At 38.0% G+C, this 16553-nt stretch overlaps 1 protein-coding gene across 4 annotated transcripts in view; it reads left to right on the top strand.

The window, feature by feature from the left end:
• The window catches only part of DLG2 (discs large MAGUK scaffold protein 2), a 1232045-nt gene that overhangs the window by 272031 nt on the left and 943461 nt on the right, over positions 1-16553 (top strand). The gene's annotated exons all lie outside the window — the stretch shown is intronic.

Raw genomic sequence — 16553 nt, 5'->3', positions numbered from 1 at the left:
GTTAAGTCCTGAGCTGCATAACAAGCTTGCGTCTCTAATTTGCCTTATGCTTTCAGAGGCACTGGCCAAACTGTCATATTTAGGAAATCGGTATCCAAATTGTTAGGTGATGGGGAAACTTACAAAGAAAACAACATTTTATGAAACTGAGATTTTCCATATTATTTTGAGGATGTGATCTTTGGTCAAGCATCCTTTCTTAGAGCTTAGACCTACTCTTGAGATTGACCCAGAGGAGGCTTTCCTGGCCTGTGGCACAGTCCTTGCTCTCAACTGCAAAGATTCCTTCACTTTAACTTGCTGTTTATTCCTTCAGAGTGGGAATGTTGATAAAATGGACAAGAATCCAGTGATAAACCAAGATGACTGTACTGTGAAAAGAGAAAAAAACATCACTGGAGTTCTGACATTAGGGTTGTAGCCTTTCAGAATGTCCAGATTTGAGGATTGTAGAATGTTGACAGACTTGTTATTTAATGGCACTTTTGCTGGAGGAGTAGTAGAGGGAGGCAAAGGTGGGGTAGAATGGATTCCTTTCCTTTTCCATATATCGCAGGTAAAACGATTACAAACCTAATTATCATATACCAGCACCATATATTGTGAACAGTTGGGTTTTGAGGGTTTTGCTTTGTGTTGTTTTGTTCTGCTTTAAGGAAAGAGACTTGAAAGTGGGTCTTTTATTGGAGCAAATATTTTGAAAAAGTGCCTTCTTCCTATGAAAATGATAGGTTGTATGGATGAGGGGACTGTCAGGGACCACACATGGCTCTGAAAGCCACTGGGAGATAATGCCTTATGCCAAATTAGTATGCAAAGAAAAGTAGAATCTCCCAGTGACACTGAATTCAGGCTTGGGCCTGAATGTGGAGAACACCAGCTCTATGAAATTCAGTGTACAGAGCCTAAAAGGATGTTAATCCAAGGAACACGGGCTTCTGCTTCTTGAGTGTGGGAAGAAGCTAGTAAGGGGGCCTTCAGTATCTTCATTTCATTTCTGTAATGGCCATTGCTTGGAACAAGCAAGAAGAAACCAAATGTGGGGTTAAGGGTTTTTAATACTTTATCTTACTCAGAGATAATACTTTATTTGTGTTACTCAGAGAGTAAGGAAATCAACTTTAGAGAACTGAAGTTTTGCTCCCTGAGTGATAAAGACTAAAGGAAAAATGATTAACTCTAATGCCCTTGCGTTAGCCAGAGGAACTAAGAGGAGTTCATTTTGAACACTAAATGTTGTTAACTAACATGAAAATAGCGTCTCGGTTTTTATTTTTTTTCATAGAATTTGTATTCACAGCGTTTCTGGAATAAATTAAAAGGTGTGCTGCCTTGAACAGTGAACAACAAGGCCCTCAGTCAGTGCTTAGCGAATGGAAATAGTTTATTTATTCTGAGTACCTCATTTTATCATATGGCTTATTTAAAACCAACTGTGTGAATTTTAATATTTGTCTAATGAGTACAGTAATATACTTCAACCGAGAAGGCAGTTAACAAATGATACTGCAAGCTGGATAAATTCCTATAATGTATTACTGTGACAGCAGAGATCATATAAGTGTAAACAGGAAGGGGGATGTAAGGTGCTGCTGACTATATGTTGTCATGCTTTATTATAAAGAGAAGGAAGATGGATGAAGCAAGATTATTGTTGAGTTTTATTTAGAAAATGACCGGTATACTTAAGTGTGAAAGAACTATTGATACCTTCAGAGCAGATTTTAGCATTTGGGGGTATAAATCTGTATCAGAGACAGTGACTGATTTTGTTTTAGTACCTTCTATAAATTTGGGCTTCTTTTTGCTATAGGTAACATGGTTTATTTTCTCCTATTCTAATTAAAAAAAACCTACACCCATCATAGCCCATCAGTCCTACTTTAGCATTCAGGTGTGCTTGGGGAAGTATATTCCTCAAGGCTGGGGTTAATTGAAAAGCTAATTGGGAATGTGCAAACCTAAATGCCATCCCTAAGCATGCAGTATACCTTATTCATGGTTGCCTGGCCTACTGTTTTACCTCATCTAATGCCAATAGAATTAAACAGCAGCATGGAATGTAGTAATAATAATAATGATAAAACAATCACAACAGTAGCAATATTAACGATAGTCCCTGTTCATGCACACATAATGCTTTAGACCATAGAGTTTCACTTAATCCTCTAAGGTAGAAATTGTTTTTCTTGAGTCCTAGAGAGAAGAGTAACTAGTCCAAGGTCGCAGTTAGTAGTAAGTATTAATGCTAGGATTGGAAACTGAGTTTATCCAAGCTATTCTAAAAATGACTCTGAGTCTCTAGCCCTCTCTTCCGTCCACCTACCATTTACCTGTCTTAATAAGTCATGAGGCTTACCGAATCAAAGTTACTGATGGTGTAACTCAACCCCCTTATTTCAGATAAGACTGTACCTAAGCTATCTTAAATAGACAGTTGTCTGTCCCGTTATAAAGACTTTACACTCTTTGTCCCCTTTAAATAAGTGTCTCAAGCTATCATCTTGGCACCTATTATTACTTTTAACTGGCTAGTAATTGTTGTATCATCATAACCTAAACAATGGCATTTGTATTCATTACTTATCCTATAAAAACCAAAGGTGTCTTTCACCAAAAAAAAAAAAAAACCTAAATGCTTGGCAATTGCAGTTGCACTCTCTTTTTAGAGTAAGTCAAAGATGTTAGCTGATTCACCTTGTCGTTGTTCTAAAAAAAGAAAAAGAAAAGGCTCTTAGCTATTCTTTCATTAAAAAGACAGTATGTGCATACTAACAAATTCTGTGAATGAAATTATTTTAAATGTGATACTATGAAATCAAGACTTCCTGGCTGCAATAGAATACCTTCATTCAAATAATTTTTTTGACCCTGTGTTCTTAATTCAGAAGTTAGTGTCTTACTTGTTTGCCACATTTCAACTTAAATTGCTCAATTTAATCAGTCTCTAGATTGTATTACTGTAAAAGGGCAGCTGTAAGATAAATTGAACCGCAATTTCTGGTGACATAATCATATGCAAGAGTATAAAACACTTGAAGTTGTGAACCTTCACTTCTGCATCAGCTTCTTTCATTTGTTTTTAATTTTTATATTTATTTATTTTGATTTTAAGCATATACCATGAAAGTAGATGCATGATGCATTTAGAAAACACCGGCATCAGTATCCATCATCTAACAGACACAACTGTGGATGAGCTTGGCTGTGATATATATTCTATGAGTGATGTAACTGAGCACAAATATTCTGACATTAGGCAATATTCACCTTGGATAATTCTTTAAGAACCAACACACTGGTTCTACCCTCCTCCCCATCTAAACCAAACACATTAATTCAACGTAAACCAACATAAGGGGAAATTTAGTAATGTATTTGCTGGCAGTATGGCCAACAAAAGAGAATACTGTCCTGGGTGATCCTGGTATAGCATACAGAGCATTGGGCTTAAAGTGAGGACTTGGAGGGAATTATAGTCGTGTTCTTTGCTATTTAGCCTGGAGCCAGTCATATGCCTTCTCTAGGCCTCAGTTTTCTCTTTGTCAAATAGAAGTTAACACCTATACTTCAGTAGAACCCCAGTGTCTCAGGATACACTCCAAACCCCTTACCACGTCTACATGGCCCATGATGATATGGCCTCTGCTTTTCTCTCTGCTCTAAATCAGCATTCTGAACTATTTTCAAATTCCTGAACGTCCCATGCTTTTTCTAGCTTCTAGGATTTCGCTTATCCTGTTTGGCTGACTACTAAACCACAGACTAGCCGTACGCCTAACTCTAAACTTAGGTGACATTATCACCACTAGGAAACCTTCCCTGGCCCCTACAAGCCCAGGATGGGTCTTCCATCGGCTCCCACAGCAGCTTGTATGTCAGTTGTAATCATCTTTGTTTCTCATTTCTCATTAGAATGTGGATTCTGTGAAATGAAGGACTATTCAATCTTTTTCACCATATCTCTAGGGCCTAAAAGAGTGCCTGGAATATGGTTGTCTCTCATATCCTATTTCATCAGTTGCAAGATGCACCATTTTTTCATGTATTACAAAGAAAAATAAAGATTGTCAACGGAGCTATAACATATCATCAACTGTAAGATTGCATTGATTTCAGAGATGTTAAAATGTGGAAAAAAAAAGTTTATTTTTAGAATCAATGAAGTATGGCATAGCTGAAAGAATGAATAATGAATGGGTTTATTTTGAGGATTACATGAGTTAATATAAATAAAATGTTTAAAGGTTACACTTGCTTTCAAATCACTTTTATTTCTTTGCAAATCATAATAATAGTTTGCATAGGAAAATAGAATAGACAACCCTGAAATATATCATACATTTTGTCCTGTGCTGATCAAACTCAACCAGCATTACATATGCTATTCTGGATTTAGGAAGGTAAATAAATAGAGGGAAAAATGAAAATGAAGGTTATAGAAGAAATTGCTTAAAAGCCATAATCAAACTGGAGCCATTTAGGTTGCAAAAGAGAAACCTTTAAGAAGGCTCCTGGCTTCTCAGTATATACTTATATGTCTAAATAACAACAACAATGATAGTTAACGTCTGTTGAATTCTTTCTATGAACTGAGAACTGTGCTTATACAAGGATCTAGTGAGATCATTACTCTTATTATTAATTTTTAGAACAAAAACACATCACCGGTAGGTGACCGGGATTAGGCTGGGTGGCGGACTATAGAGCTCAAGCTCTTACTCAATAAGGAATACTCTGTATGTATACACACATACATACAGAGTACTGCATATTACGTAATATACTGTATGCATGATATATGTTTACAATGACCTAGATATCAAGTTGATTTTTCCCTATGAAAGATAAATGTAAAAAGTGAATTTAAATGCAAAATCTGTAATTGAGCATAGGCATAAGAAGAAATGTCCTGATGTTGAAGACTCTCCAATCCTCGGTGAATGATAGAATCTTCCTATGTCTATTTTTGCCTCATGGTAGATTGAAGAGTAACCTGACCTGGAGAGAGGGATGGACAGATTGTCCTCTCAGGTCTCTTTCTCAGAGCGTCTGAGTCTTTGAGAGCTCATCAGTCGTGAGCAGCAGCATGACTCAGCACCAGTGTCTGTCTAGCTTTGGTGACAGAGAGGACAGGTGTTTGTCCACGCTAAATGCAGCCCTGCAGTTCTCCCCTGTCCCCTGGCACGTGAATCAAGCAGCAAAATGGACAGTAGCACCTGTTCTGAGGTCCCAACACAGTTGCCCACCTTGGAAGAGCACAGGGACAGCTGTTAGCAAGACAGGGAGGGAGACAGAAGGAAAGGACAGGATCAGAGAAATGAAGAAGGGGGAGAGCGGGCTGGAGAGAAAGATAACAGGTCACAAAATCACTGTAAAATTGTTACTGATAATAGTAATGCCTATTTATTGAGCAGTTTACTCAGGCACTATGACATGTACTTTGCATGTATCATCTCATTTAATCCGCGCTACAACCATCTAAGATAATCTTGTTATTAGCCCCCATTTTACAGATGAACAAACTGAGGTGTAAGATGTTACAGATTTTGCCCAAGATCATAAGTAGTGGAACCAGCATTCAGGGCTAGGTCTGGTTGAATCCAGAGCCTGTCACCCTAACCACTCAGACCCTGTGCTTTTTAAACCTTTCTTGGATTGGGTGAGATAGTGATGTGGAGAAAGGATAGACCAACACAACAGCCATCTTCTCATCTGCCTGTGCTTCATCTCTGTTGAGTAACTATGTGGCTAGACAGAAGACCTGATTTCTTATTGGGGGTCCTCCAGGAACCAGATATCCAGATAGCCTAACTTCAGTCCAGTTTACAGAATTTTAGTTGCAAATTATTTTTGTTTATTTGTTTGTTTTGATTTGTTTTACCCTCAATATACCTTTAGAATGGTCTTCCTCTACCTGGTATTATTCAGTGGTATTTATTACATGAGGGATGAAGATGTAAGGAAAACTCTCCCATCCAGCAATAGTAGCTCAACCATGATGATCATTGTAGAGATAAATTTAATAATCAAATAATGTACACATCTTATTTGCATATGTATTATGTTTATGGAGTTAATGGAGAAACCATCTCACTTTAAATCATGCCTTGTAGTATTCACTAATAATTTTATTTTAGGTAGTCTTATTTCTCCAAATAAATTATCAAATTGCTAATTAAATTATTAAATCATTATAAATTCTGTCCCACTCAGGATACCTGGTACACAGTAGGCTCTAAATAAACCCTGGTTAAATTATTGACTTGGATGGAGGACTCTGAGCTGCACAGGATGAATTAGGGGTCAGTAGACCTGTATGTTAACTGGCCCTGTCCCAACCATCTGTGCCACCTTGGCTAAAGTCTCTTAATCTCTCGGGGCCTGAGTTCTTCATCTGCAACCAGACTCCTTCCAACTCTAACTTTCTTTGAATTCTAATCCTGATTTGCTGTAAGACTGCGGAGTCCTTAAAGGGAAGGATTGGATCTCATTCATCTTCGTACTCCCAGGACCTAGCACAATGCCCAGCACTAAGCAAAACTAATAAAATTTATGTCAAATGCATGTATACAGGAGGCCTAGGATGTCTTTAACCATTAGCAGTAAGAATATAATGGAGAATCTACCTAATTTCAAGGTGGGAGCCAAGTAAGAGATACTCAGGACTTTTCTTTCTTTACTGCCTTGTAAAGAAAAGGGAATATGAGGCATTTTATAGCACTGGGGCTGAAGGCTCCCATCCCTTCCTTTCCCATTCTCCATACCACAAACACTGAAGTGAAACCAGAATACCAGAGTCCTCTTCAACCACCAACAATGATATGTCAAACTGTAAGATTTTCCAGCTGCTTTGTCCCACATGCCAAAAGATTACAGGTTTACGTTTGAGCATGAAATATTTATTTCTGTACTTTCTTAATCTGAAAATTCTAGTTATGTAGAAAATCCTCACCTCATTTGCTGTGGACTGAATTGTGCCTTCCCCATTCATATTTTAGAGCCCTAACCCCCAGTGTGGTTGTGGAGATGTGGAGAAAAGGCTTTTAGGAGATAATTAAGGTTAAATGAGATTATAATAGTGAGGTCTTAATCTAATAGGATTAGTGGCCTTAGAAGAGGAAAGATCTCTCTCTCTCTCTCTCTCTCTCTCTCTCTCTCTCTCTCTGCCATGTGAGGACATAGCAAAAAGTTGGCCATCTGCAAGCCAGAAAGAGCTCTCCTACCAGAAATCAAACCCTGCCAGACCTTGATCTTGGATGTCCCATCCTCCAGAATTGTGAGGAAGTGTACTTCTGTTGTTTAAGCCACCCAGTCTATGGTATTTTGTTATGGCAACCTGAGCAGACTAATATACCATGATGCCATGATGGCCTTACATGGTGATGTTCAATGATTTTCTAGTGCCCAGGGTCAAGGTCTCATTGCTAGGGAGAAATATGTAACCAGTTGAGTGTCCTTTTTAATCCAAAGCATGTAAATTCTAATAAACACACAGCCTCTGCAGTGTCAATATCTTCTAGGAAGGGTTATTAAAATTGGTATTATAGTAGGAAAAAGGCGACGATGTAGAAGGTAAAGGGAATGAATGAGCTGCTTTTAGAGGATCACTGTGCTTGTCTTCATATTCTGTGGTCTAACCAAGAAAGCAACATATTTTATCAGATTTGCTAACTGTTCAACCAGAAAATTTGATAAACTATGAAAATAAAGTAAAACTCATCAAATACTATCCTTCCTTTCCACACCTCCTTTTTGCTCTAGGTTACTCTGACTTATAAACAGAATTGGTTTGCTTTTCATACCATCAACTCCACAATTCCTCAATATGGGAGAACGTTTCTACTATGGGGAGGGCTTCTGACTTTTCACCAGAGTTTACAGCAAGGTATGATGAAAGGAACACTGTCCAGGTTAGGAAGTCTGTCCATGGTGTTCATGACCGTAGCACTATCGAACTATGTTATTTCACGTGGGAAGTTTTGGTGAATCCCTAGCACAGGAAGGGTGGAAACTGATGTACTGTGGGAGAGGAAAAATTGTGTTGGAGGTGGAAGATTTGGAGGGGGTTGTACTTGGGAAGGTATAAGAGAATAAGAAAAATATATTTCTTCTTCTCTGAACACCATCCTGACCTAGGACTTATTTTCATTGTTTTCTAAGCTCTTTGGATAGGGTCTTTGTCATCGTTATTGACCCCTTTCCTTCATACATTTTGTGAATCCTCTTGTTGGCACATCCACGAACAATGGGATGCAGTGAAAGGCTACAGACTCAAGTTTGAGTTTGACTCAACACCTCACTGGTTGGGTGACCTTGAGCAAATGAATGCATCTTTTTAATTATTAGTGTTCTCATATATTAAAAATAGTGATAGCCATTCTTGCATGGTTTTCTGATTCAATTAAAAACTGCATGTAAAGTATCTGGTCCATTGTGAAACACTTGATGTTTCCTTCCCTCCCTCCTCCCTCCCTTGCTTCCTTCCCTGCTTCCTTCCTTTCTTCCTCCGTTCCTCCTTTCCTTCTCTCCTCCCTCCTTCCCTCCCCTCCTCCCTCCTTCCCTCCCTCTCTCTCCTTTCCTTCCTTCCTTCCATTCATTTTAATACTCCACATAGTTCCAGATAGGATGCAAAGCAGCTTTTGATAACTTCTTCATTAATGATTCCTTTTACTCTACTACTCCCTTGGGTTTCAGAATGGACTTGCCCTCCCATCCTGGCTTTATAGAGTGAGCAGACCATATCTCTGCTGCTAATTAGAGGGGGGAAAATTACTGAGAACATTTTAAGTAAAAATTGTCAGTACGCTGACTATGAGGAAATTCTAGGTTTTCATTTGCTTTTTAATACATGAATACTAGATCATCCTTATAAAAAAAGCACATTGTCTGTTTGGTGAATGTCAATCAAGGCATATTACTTCTCATTTGAAGTGAAGTGATATGTATGGAATGGCTCAAGGTGCTCATCTCCCAGCTGGTGACTGCATCACGTCACCTTTATAGCTTTATTTCAGGTCTTGGGGGAAAAGGGGAGAGGAAGAGCTTCATGCAGTGTTACACTGAATTTCATAACCTGAATGAACCTTCCTTTCATAAATGATAACTGTAGCATTAATGACCACTTAATGAGTCCTTACTATGGGCAAGTCACTGTTCTAAGATTTTACGTGTTCTAACTCACCTAACCCTCACAATGATCCTATGCACTAAGTACTATTATATCCATATTTTTACAGATGAGGCACAGAAAGGTCAATTAATGTGCCGAGAGACACAAAATTAGCATGTTCTGGAACAAGGATATGAACCCAAGCACCCTGGATCTGAGTCTGCATTCTTAAGCACGGTGCTGCATTATTTCCCATGTCTTTCTGTTGAGCAAACTGAGTCTTTAGGCAACATGAGGTTTGGGAAGTTTCTTGCCCAGTGTAAATCGTTGGCAGCCAAACTTTTGAGATTTGAACTCAGATCTTCTGAATGCCAGTCTATCCCTTCTTCTGACAGGAGACCTAGTGACTCCACACACCATTGACATGAGTGCCCCTACGTTTATTTCCCATGATCAAATCTCAAGGAGTTTCAAGCATTACCCTTGTAGTCCGAGATAAACAGCCGCGATAGGTTCCTTCCATTTCACCAAAAGTATTATCGGTTGTATTCATAATATTGGATGGTGGTATTAATAACCTATGATGATATTTTCAGTAAATAACTGTTCCAAATTCATCTTGACTTATGAGCCCTGCTTCCATTAAAAAAAAAAAAAAGTCATCCAACAGGGAGGCATTTGGAAAACAATTCCACACCAGTGGTTGCATTAATTGCTACTTTAGATGTTCCTGCTGTGAATTGAATGGAGACACTTTCGATCTATTTCTTAGAAATAACCACCTTTATTACCTCAGCTCTAGGATGCACAGTTTTGAGATTTTGAGAGGAAAATATCTTCACTAATCTGTTTCTGTTTTCCATTTTCATTCCATAAGTAATCCTTTTCATTGTTATCACCATTTTTAATGTTCTCAGATTTAATTTATGGAGGGTATGGGATGTTATAGGACATTTTTACCTCTTGCTCTCTCTGCATACAACATTCTGTTAACTCCCCAAGTGTAACATTTTGAATATCATGTTTAATTCAAATATGATCCATTATTTTATTAAAGTTGTATTTTTCCCTTTGCATATCTCTAGAATTTGCAAGAGCTCTATGGAAATGGCGTATGTGATACACAAGTAGGAATTTCTTTTAGTATCCGTCATTTCTCCAGTATTTTGAGAAAAACAGGATGAAATGTAGCATAATGAAACGGTGCTTGTTGGCAGTTATGAACTACACTATGCCTTTTAGAAAACAAATTTAAATACATTTCAGATTAATTTATGCTTTTTCTCTCCTGGTTTCCTAAAATTCACCTATCTAGTTGTCCTCAACAGATTCGAAGTCATATTTTTTCATGTCTCCAGATTGACCCCAGAAGAATAAAATTCAAGTAAATGAGTTATCTGTGGCCTTTTAAGGCAATTAACAATTCACAATGCCTATTTGTCTCTTGGTACTGAACAAAGACTTACCTGCACCCTACTACTACTGATACTATGCTGGGATTTATGAAGGATGCAGAAATGATCAAGCCATGGTCTCTATGCTGAGGAAGTTCAGGTATAGGTTAGGAAAAAATGAAATATATACAATTAAAACAAACTCTTAGGTCTGCTTTAGCAGTATAAATAACACAATTATTTCTTCTGCCTTGCCAAACCCTCGGTGCTTTTTTGCTGAATTGTACCATTCTAGAGCTGTGGGATCTAGAATGTGCCTAGATTGTAAATCTAGCTGTGCCTGATTGTAAACCACCTGGCATATATCTCGTTCACAGAGCCCTGTTTTCCAAGATTAGAATAAAACACACCTGGTCTGATTATGCTCCTAGGTAGCACATGTGGACATGCATAGTGTCCTAGGAAAAAAAAATCTTAAAGAAACTCTCCTTATTTTTAATACTTCTCTTAAGATATATTGGGACAGAAGAGTGGAGTATTTAAAAACAGAATTTCTGGATCCAGACTTCCTGGGCTCAAGTCCCAGCATTGCTACTAGCTATGGGACTTTGAGCAAGTTATTTAAACTTGCTGTGCTTCAGTTTTCTCATCTATAAAGTGAGAATAATAGGACCTCTCTCATAGGGTTGTTATGAGGACTGAGGAAATATTTGTGATGTAAAGGCATTACAGTTAGGTGCTTTTAAATACATACTATGAGATAGGTCATTTTTTTTTTTTTAAAGAGATTTTGGGTTGAGTGCAGTTCTGTGGAACCTTTCAAATGAGTAGCCAATTCTTCCATCCCATGTTCAGACTCTGATTTTGACTTGCAGTACAGCCACTTTGAACTGCTTCATAATCATGTGCTCCACAACACCAGCACAGATGGGCAAGCAGAGCACTGCCCCAGTACAACAACCCTGAGCTTTACTGAGCTTTTGGAAGGTGACTCTTATCTGCAGCCCTAATGTAAGCAGTTGATCTCACCAGAGATGCTAGGATTACTGCCATTTGGTTGTTGAGTCATTAATTTGAAAAACATCTACCCAAGAGTGTCTGCCTTGATATCTACCCAAGAGAACATCCTCTGAGGATGTAGGGCAAGGGCCTCTAATTAGTATAATGAACTTCTGTCTTCTCAAAGCACCAGCTCTGCTTTTGGAAAGGAATCAACATCCGTCATCACTATTTGTTGCTCAGTGATATAGATACTTCCATGTGTTTCTGTGCTCTTAGGAGCTGTTCAACGGATATGAGAACATTCAAATACTGGAGACAGCTTACTTTTTATTTCTAATTAACATTTTATGTTCTAGAATATGTGTTGCCTCTTTTCCCGTATCCTACCTATTTCTAATTTATACAATTTTATCACTGATTGAGCAATAGCATGTCTTTCTGAAATAGAACTATTTTCTTTAAAGAAACTGAACATTAACTTTGAGTACTGGGCAGAAAAAATTTTTAACAATCCATAAATGTATTCATCTGATATGTGCCTTACAATATGCCAGGAAGCTGGGGTGTGATGGTGAACACAGCCTATTCAGTACTCAAGGAATACATTGTGTATTAGTGGATGCGGAAAACAATACTCCAACTTGAGTGTAGTCTATTTTTGATAGTTTATTTGTCTATTGTGACAAAATATACATAACATGAAATTTACCATTTTAACCACTTTTAAGTTTACAATTTGTGCCATTAAGTACATTTACAATGTTGTGCAACTATCGCCACTATCCATTTCCAGAACTTCTGTCATCCCAAACAGAAACTCTCTACCCATCCTGATAGTCTAAATGTAAAAACTTTCGGACTTTCCCTATTTGACCTTACTAAAAATCTACTGATTAATTTATAATAGTTCCATTTACCTGTCAAGGCTATTCTAAGAATGTTTCAGAAATACTTACAAATGTCTGAACTTCCATTATTTCGTTGATAAGATTTTATAACATTTGAAGTAATGATGTTAAGCATTTTGTTACAAGTAATGTAATCTAGCTGAGTACCTTTAGCTTTACTAAGATTAACAATTAAATATTTAGCTGTGTAGTAAATTAGCTATGCCACGTGATCAGTGGAAAATGGGTGCTCCATTTACTGCAGCATAAATGTTTTACGAGGTATTGTAATGTAACTAGTAAATTAATAATGACAATTTAGGTTTCAGCTAATTAAAATCTTCCTTAGCATTTATTAACTTGAGAGTCTGAAGTAAAACAACTATGACAGTGATAATAACTGTTGTGATGGTTTAGCTGCACCAACCAAGGATAAAATAGGGAAAATAGAATATGTGTGACTAGTTGTAAAGATAAAAATCAGTTTCCAACTGTCTTCTTTATGAATTTTGATTGGCAAATCTAAACCGGGATTAAATATTCATTGGGGAGAGAGACTTTCTCGTCAACTTCATACCCTTATTCAGTCAAAACATTTTTAATGAGAATTGACACAATTGCAGTAGCAAACAGTCAATTAAATAAATTTTAAAGAGCATCATGAATGTGCCCAGAATTGAGCTGTTACTGAAACAGCATAATCAGACATGAAGAACCCAGTTCACAATCATAGATTATTATGCCTAGAAGTTATTATAATACTAATAGCTAATAATAATATATTAGTAATAATATATTATAATTATATAATAATTATTATTACATATAATAACTATTATTTATATTATTATTATGTATAATTATTATTTTAAATATTATATATAATAATAATAATAATGATGATATTAGTAATATATAACAAGCCTTTTTGCAGATGAAGAAATTGAGGCCCAGAAATATTTGGCTTTACATATCCAATATTTGTCTTTATAAATCAGCTCAGTCATAACCTAAGGCCTTATTTCATATAATGGGAACTATATGTAAGGACAATGTGAAAACATGCCAAGGAAGATATGGCTGTGCATTGTCACTCCATCTTTCGTTTATTTGGGAAAACACTGTGGTTTGGTTGAGGAAGCAACAGCTTTAGAGTCTGAAAGACCTGCACTTGAATCAGCTTTGCCTTTTACTACTAGCTGGCAAAGTTATTTAACTTCTCTGAGGCTCAGTTTTTCCATCTGTAAAATAGAGTTAAAAGTGGCAACTCACAATTGCTGAGCCTGCGCGTCTGGAGCCTGTGCTCCGCAACGGGAGAGGCCGCGATAGTGAGAGGCCCGCGCACCGCGATGAAGAGTGGCCCCCGCTCGCCGCAACTGGAGAAAGCCCTCGCACAGAAATGTAGACCCAACACAGCCATAAATAAATAAATAAATAAATAAATTTATTAAAAAAAAACAAAAAAAAAAGTGGCAACTCACTAGCATAGCAGTGCTGTCGATAGCAGACGTTCAAAAGTCAATTTATTCACTCAAATAGTAATTGGAATTCTTAATAAATGCCTAATATATTCTCAGTTAAGGATATAAAAATAAAATAGAAATAAACTACCAAAGTATCCTCCCCAAGTTCTCTGAAGAGTTCAGGCAAGTGAGGGAGAGAGTTATGTAAATAGACTACCATATAGCATGACAGCTGAAATTTATTCATCAAATTGTGCAATAAGAGAAATACTGTAGAATCAACTTGATCTGGAGGCATAAAGGGAGAAGCGGAGATGAATGAAGAGACCTCAGAGAGGGGAACGATGCTTAGGAAGAGTCTAACAGGATGAGAAGGATTTTGCCAAGCAGATGGGGTGAGGGAAGTCATTCTGAGCAGAGAAAACAGCTTGAGCAAAGCACAGCTTCCTCAAAGAGCATAGCCTTTTCATGGAACAGCAGGAGGTTCATCGTGGCCTGAGCTCAGAGTGCAATGCACATGGGTGAGTGGGAAGAAGAGACTTTGGAAAGGTCGAATGGGGCCAGATGGTGAAAGGCTTGGCTTGCTAAGAAGTTTGTATTGTATTTGATGAGGGATGGATCACCGGTGTCACAGAAGGGTTTTAAGAAATGAGGATGGTAGGAAGGGGGCAGGGCGGGGCGGGGCGGGGCGGGGGGAGCTGTAGTGGGGAAGGGAGGGAGAGGAGGGATGGAGAGAGGGAGGGAATCAGATTCAGACTTCAGGAAAACTGATCTAGTGGCAGTATGAAGAATATATTAGAGGTGAGCAAGAGTAGAGGCAAGGTGACACTTCAGGTGACTTGCAGTATTCGCAAACTTCAGCATGCATCAGAATCACCTGGAGGTCTTGTTAAACCACAGATTACTGAGCTCTATTCTCAGAGTTTTGGATTCAGTAGGTCTGGAATGAGGAACAAGAATTTGCATTCTTAACAAGACCCTATTCTGAGGATCACGTCCATAAAAATGATAAGGGGCTAACCAGGACCTGTACTGCAGCAGTGAAATAGAAGTTGTGAATGAAATTGTCAGAGGTTGTGAATGAAATTGTCAGGGCCTCATTGATTAGAAGTACCCTTATGATACATTTTTGCATGCTGAGATTTTGCTCCGCTAGTATTTCTTTGCCTGAGGCATTTGATAATGCCGGAGGGTATTAGGTGAAATAAAGTGCACCAGCTGTTGCCTACCAGAGTCAGAGTGTATCAGAGAAACCTGGGGTCCTCAGTGAATGTTAAGGCAGGAAACAGACCTTGGGAATTTCTTAACTCAAATTCCTTTCTTGTGGTTGTTGTTAAATGAAGAAGTCAATTCAGATTGCAGAGAAGAGATGTGTCCCAGGTCACAGGGCTGGTTACCTAAGGAGATGGGTCTCTGATGCAAGGTGCTGCTGCAGAAGAGACTTGCATTCTGATCTGTCCACATTCCCTGTGCTTTCAGCTGTATTATGGTCAAAGGGAAACAAATCTGGGTGCTTTTACGTTGTTTCACTATTCCAATTTTTTAAGTAAGCATATACTTTAATAAGAAGGTTTGTATGATCCTTGGCTCTTGGTCAGATAAGATTTTTGTTTATTTGGTGCATGTGTTTGTTTTTAATCCGAACATGATCTCTGTAATGATCTTTTATTGTAATCACGGTTTCTTTTTCTTATAGTCCCATTGTTGTTCTAGGGAAATGGGCTTCATCTGCTGACTGTAGGAAAAAGGTTTCAATTGACATCTTTAGCTCTGTGGTGGTTACCTCGGATTTCAAAGAGGCAGTTGATTCTTCCAGAATGTGAGGCTATTGCCTGAAAGATCCAAGCACACTGTGTGTAATAAGGTGGCTGGGGAAAAATTTTGTGCCCTTAATTAGGAATGAGATGAGGTAGTCTTCTGTCAGCAGGAGGCTCAGGACACAGGCCTGTAATTGCAATGAATATAATGGGATTACCTCACACTTGAGACTTCGCACTCACGAACAGGGGCTCAGAGCCTTCTCTACAAACCTGCACTAGTGTGGAGTAGAGTGTTGTAGTGGGATGTTTTGAAGAGAGAATTGATTGTGTAATTTGGAGGATTTTTTCCTTCCTCCTTCCTTCTGTGTGCATGTGTGTGTCCATAGTGGAGAAGAAGAGCATACAAATATTTGTATGTCTCAATTATTGGGCTTGTAATGGAAGGGCTTTTGAGGGTTGTCTTGTATATGAAACAGTATATTCAGGATGCTCTCAATAATGTCCAGAATAAACATATTGTACTTCTGCAAGCACTTGACGTGATTGCCTAATATTGCAGCTCATAAATATTTACTAAGATAAAGTATTATTACATTAGTTAGTGTAAATTTCTCCCAGGTATAGGGATAGATATTGACCAGATATTAAAGGAAATGAGTGTTTTGAAAGCATATATAGAGCTTGGAATGCATTTTAATTTCAAAATAAGAGCAGGTTTGAGTTAATTAAGCACTAGGGATCTTATATGAGCCACCAATTAAGTAAGCTCTCCCTCTCTCTGCCTCTGACTCCCTGCCCTCTCTCTTTTCCCTCTTCTCCCCTCCTCCCCTTTCTTTTTTTTTACTTTATCATCCATTCACAAAACTGTGAGTACGTGTTTACTAAGGAATGTGTAAGACACTGTGACTGTACCAAGACTGATAAGACAGAACTTT

The sequence above is a fragment of the Balaenoptera acutorostrata genome, chromosome 9 (genome assembly GCF_949987535.1).
Source record: "Balaenoptera acutorostrata chromosome 9, mBalAcu1.1, whole genome shotgun sequence".
Classification (NCBI taxonomy): domain Eukaryota; kingdom Metazoa; phylum Chordata; class Mammalia; order Artiodactyla; family Balaenopteridae; genus Balaenoptera; species Balaenoptera acutorostrata.
This window is presented reverse-complemented; position numbering and strand designations above follow the sequence as displayed.